At 35.1% G+C, this 5295-nt stretch overlaps 1 non-coding gene and 1 pseudogene across 1 annotated transcript; both read right to left on the reverse strand.

The window, feature by feature from the left end:
* Positions 1-1022: 1022 nt before the first annotated feature.
* LOC120360309 (U5 spliceosomal RNA) lies at positions 1023-1139 on the reverse strand. Its single transcript, XR_005576862.1, has one exon. It is a non-coding gene; the product is annotated as a U5 spliceosomal RNA (small nuclear RNA).
* Positions 1140-1538: 399 nt separating this feature from the next.
* LOC120360286 (U2 spliceosomal RNA) lies at positions 1539-1717 on the reverse strand (annotated as a pseudogene).
* Positions 1718-5295: the final 3578 nt, after the last annotated feature.

Raw genomic sequence — 5295 nt, forward strand, 5'->3', positions numbered from 1 at the left:
CAGTAAGTAACAATAGTAATTTTTCAATAATTTCTTGAAATGTAAATGTAAATGGATTTGCATTTAAAGTGATTATTGATAAATTACTATTGCTGTTTTGTTCTTTTTTTTTCTGATAGCCATTTCTCTGTTCCTGTCTTCCCTTATTGGCCTCTTTTTGTGATTTAACTTTTTATTTTTGCAATTGCATGCTTTGATTCCTTTTTCTTTGAGTGTGCTTTCTACAGGTTTTCTTTTTGTAGCTGCTGTGGGGTTTATATAAAACATTTTATAGTTATTATAGTCTATTTTAAGCTATTTTCAACTGCATTTAAAACCTCTACACTTTATATTTTCTTCTCCCCACATTTCATGTCATTGAATGTCATAATTTATATCTTTTTATATTATGTATCCATTAACAAATTATTGTAGCTATACTTCTTAACATTTTTGTTTAACTTTTATACAAGTTAAAAGTAAGCTACACGTGTCCAATACAGAATTAGAACATTCTTAATGTGATTCTATTCTTAACTTTACAATGAGTTTTATTTATTAATGTCCAACATTTATTTTAGGTTCAGTGGGTACATGTGCATTTTTGTTACATGAGTAAGTTGCATGTCATGGGGATTTTGTACACAGATAATTTTCTTTGCAAGCTTGCTAGCATCTGTTGCTTTTTGACTTTTTAATAATAGTCATTCTGGTTGGTGTAAGAAGTTATCTCATTGTGGTTTTGATTTGCATTTCTCTAATTATTGCTGATGTTAAACATTTTTCATATGTCTGGTTGGCTGTGCTTATATTTCTTTTGAGAAGTGTGTGTTCGTGCTCATGTTCTTTGCCCACTTTTTATTTTTTTAATTTAATTAATTAATTTATTTATTTATTTTTTGTTGTTGTTGATTTGTTTAAGTTCCTTGTAGATTCTAGATAAGAGACCTCTGTCAGATGCATAGTTTGGGAATATTTTCTCCCATTCTTTACATAGTCTGTTTACTCTGTTAATAGTTTTTTTTTAAAATTTTTATTTACTTGGCCCTGCTCAAGTAAGACTTCAAAAAAATTTGCTAACTAACTCCATCTATGCCTGTTCATGGAAATCTTTAATAAAAGGCAACAGATTTATTCACTCTGAGGAGAAACCAAAATAATAGTTTCTTATGCCATGCGTAAGTTTAATTAGGTCTCACTTGTAAATTTTTGTTTTTGTTGCAATCACTTTTGGAGTCTTTGTTATGAAATCTTTGCCAGTTCTATGTCCAGAATGGTATCTCCTATGTTTTCTTCAAGGGTTTTTATAGATTTAAGTTTTACATTTGAGTCTTTAATCTATCTTGAGTTGATTTTTTTACATAGTGAAATAAAGGGGTCCAGTTTTAATTTTCTGCATATCTTATTCCAGGATTATTTATTGAATAGGGAATCCTTCCCCCATTGTTTGTTTTTGTCAACTTTGTTAAAGATCAGATGGTTGTAGGCCTGCAGCTTTACTTCTGTGCTGACTTATTCCATTGGCCTATGTGTTTGTTTTTGTACCAGTACCATGATGTTTTGGTTACTATAGCCATGTAGTATACTGCAATACCAGGTCGATGCGTGGAGTGGACGGAGCAAGCTCCTATTCCAACTCCCTGCTCCAAAAATCCATTTAATATATTGTCCTCGGATAGAGGACGTATCAGATATTAAACTGATAAGAACAGAGCCATGTAGTATAGTTTGAAGTTGGATAGTGTAATGCTTCTGGCTTTTCTTTCCTGCTAAGGATTGTTTTGAGTATTTAAACTCTTTCTACGTTCTGTATATATTTTAGAAGAGTTTTTTTCTAATGCTGTGAAAAATAACATTGGTTAGTGTTACAAAAATAGCATTGGATCTGTAAGTTGCCTTAAACATTATGACCATATTATCAATATTGCTTCTTCTATCCATGAGCATGAAATGTTTTTCCATTTGTTTGTGTTATCTCTGATTTCTTTCAGCAGTGTTTTGTAATTCTTATTGTAAAGATCTTTCATCTCCCTGGTTAGTTGTATTTCTAGGTATTTTTTTTTCTTTTGTGACTAATATGAATAAGATTGTATTCTTTATTTTGCTCTAAGCTTGAACATTATTGGTGTGTAAAAATACTACTGATTTTTGTACATTGCTTTTATATCTTCCAACTTTGTTGAAGTTGTTTATCAGATCTAGAAGCTTTTGGGCAGACAATGTGGAGTTTACTAAGTATAAAATCATATCATTTGTAAATAGAGATAATTTGAATTCCTCTCTTCCTATTTGAATTTTTAAATTTCTTTTTCTTGCCTGATTATTCTTGCTAGAACTTCCAGTATTATACTGAATGGGAGTGGTGAGAGGAGGTATCCTTGTCTTGTTCTGGTTTTCAAGGGAACTGCTTTTAGCTTTTGCCTGCTCAATATGACATTGGTTGTAGGTTTTTCATAGATGACTCCTATTATTTTGAAGTATATTCCTTTGAAACCTAATTTTTGAAGGTTTTTACCATGAAGGGATATTGGATTTTATTGAAAGCCTGTTCTTTGTCTATTGAGATAATCATGTGGTTTTTGTCTTTAGTTCTGTTTATGTGATGAATCACATGTATTGATTTGCATATGTTGAACCAACCTTGCATCCCAGGGCTAAAGCTTACTTGATCATGGTGGGTTTTTGATATGTTGCTGGATTTGATTTGCTAGTATTTTGTTGAGGATTTTTAGCATGTATCTTTGTTAAGGATATTGACCTGAAGTTTTCTTTTTTGTTGTGTCTTTGCAAGGTTTTGGTATCAGAATGATGCCAGCTTCATAGAATGAGTTAGGCAGGAGTCCCTCTGCCACAATTTTTTGGAATAGTTTCAGTAGAATTGGTACTAGCTCTTTTTTTTACATCTGCTAGAATTCAGCTGTGCATCTGTTCAGTCCTGAACTTTTTTCGGTTGGTAGGCTTTTTATTACTCATTTAATTTCAGAATTCACTATTAATCTGCTCAGGGTTCCCATATTTTTCCTAGTTCAATCTTGGGAGGTTGTATGTTTCAAGGAATTTATCAATTTCTTCTAGATTTTCTAGTTTGTGTGCTTAGAGGTGCTTATAATAGTTTATAAGGATTTTAAAAATCTCTGTGAAGGCTTGAAGTGGTGGCTCACACCTATAATCCCAACATTTTGGGAGGCTGAGGTGGGTGGATCACCTGAGGTCAGGAGAAACTCAGTTTAATGGTCATCAAAGCCTGCTATTATTTGAGCTGTATAATAAAATATTAAGCATGAAGCTTTCTAGGCCTGCAGCAACGGATTCATTCATTCATTCATTCATTCATTTCGAGATGGAGTTTCTCTCTATTTTCCAGGCTGGAGTGCAATGGTGTGATACCAGCTCAGTGCAACCTCCAACTCCTGGGTTCAAGCAATTGTCTTGCCTCAGCCTCCTGAGTAACTGGGATTACAGGCACCTGCCACCACAACCAGCTAATTTTTGTATTTTTAGTAGAGACGAGGTGCCACCATACCTGCCTAATTTTCGTATTTTTAGTACAGATGAAGTTTCACTATGTTGGCCAGGCTGGTCTCAAACTCTTGATCTCAGGTGATCCACCTGCATCAGCCTCCCAAAGTGCTAGGTTTACAGGTGTGAGCCACTGCATCCAGCCTAGCAATGAATTTCTTTTACTGAGTCACTTGTGCTTTGGTTTTAATAATGACTTGTAATTTCCCTGTGTTGTGAGATATGAGAGTGGTTTGGCACACACAGAATTAGCATTATTGTCATCTCTGTGTCTAGGTTTGTGAGCAAGAAGACCCTTTGGCTAGCTCATGGTAACCTTGAGAAATGGGAATTAGACAAGGCTCGGTGGAAGAATGAAAGCTGTTGCCACTGTGGAGCCATCTTGTATTTATTCTTCCTGTTGGCTAATTATTTTTTGTTTTCCTTTTCATAACCCCCATGGCAAACTCATGACCCTGTTGCTTTGCATTAAAAACTCTAAGCAGTTTTTTTTTTCCTGTTCACTGAGTTGACAGGCACTGTCTGAGTGGCACCAAGCATTAAGGCAAATCTGAGCAATTCATTGGCCTTTTTGTCTATGTGCCCACCAGAAAATTTAGCAAAGCAAAAACAACAACAACAACAACAACAACAAGACATTATTAACTGATGCCTACAGACTATTCTCTTGTTCAGTAAATAAAACAGCTCAAGTCAATATGGCTGCCACAGATCTAGTCCATGATATACCCCAAGGCTGAAATTATCGGAGCTCAATGGGCAGAACCTGGATATGAAAATTTGGGGCAAGTACTTGAAGCTGAATGCAGCTACTAATGGCAGAAAAAACAGGCAGACAAGTAAATTATGGTGTCCAAAAAGCACAGTGATAGATGATTTCTGAATCTTGTCCCTCCTATTGGAAGTACAGGGGCACCTGGTACTACTTTACGGGATGTTGAGTGTCATTGTCTGAGACTGAGAATGCAGAATGATGGGTGTATGAGTGCTGAGGAAGTCAGAAAGATTACCAGGTCTTAAAAGCAAGAGTAAAAATATTGTTTGGGATATGGAAGTGGGAGTTCAGAGTTTGAGGGAGAGGTTCAGCAAGAGCAAAATAAGAAAAATGGAGTGGAGCATGAGAAACTTATAGTTAACATCCAGGAAGACTAGGAGTCACTCCACCATTGCTCTGCTAGAAGCTGGATTAAAGGTTAAGGAATTTGAGGGCAGTGGATGAAGAGTAATTTGTGAGCAGATATTATTGCCTCAAGCTTGGGTTCTGTCTTCAGGAGCAGGCCTTCAGTTTTTGAAGAGAATTTCTGGGAGCTAGGTATAGTTTTTTCTTTGGAGTAAATGAGGGAAATAGGATGCTGGAGTAGGGTTTCAATCACAGTGAAATTATGGAAGTTCAAATCTTGGATACAGGCGGAAACTTTTTTTCTTTTCAAACTTGTGTTCTTGAAAAGCAGAAACATTTTCACAAAAATCACAGTATTCTGGATACCAAAACCAAAGTAATAATTTCAAATACAAATTCATTACTTACTAAAGTTCATTAAGTCTTCACGTGGACTAGAATAGATTCCAAGACCTGGGGTATAATTGGACAGAGGCATTCCCAGCAATGTATAGTGGAACGTGCCAGACAGTTCAGAACAGTTTGTACAAGAATCATAATCAAATGGGAAACAAATAATCGTTGAGTACCACTATACACAAAGAAAAAATTACTAAAAAAATCAGCTATGTAAATGTGTGTCTTTGTGTGCATGTATGTGTGTATATGCATGTACATTTGTGTGTGTATGTGCATGT

This window comes from Saimiri boliviensis, chromosome 19, assembly GCF_048565385.1.
Source record: "Saimiri boliviensis isolate mSaiBol1 chromosome 19, mSaiBol1.pri, whole genome shotgun sequence".
Taxonomy (NCBI): domain Eukaryota; kingdom Metazoa; phylum Chordata; class Mammalia; order Primates; family Cebidae; genus Saimiri; species Saimiri boliviensis.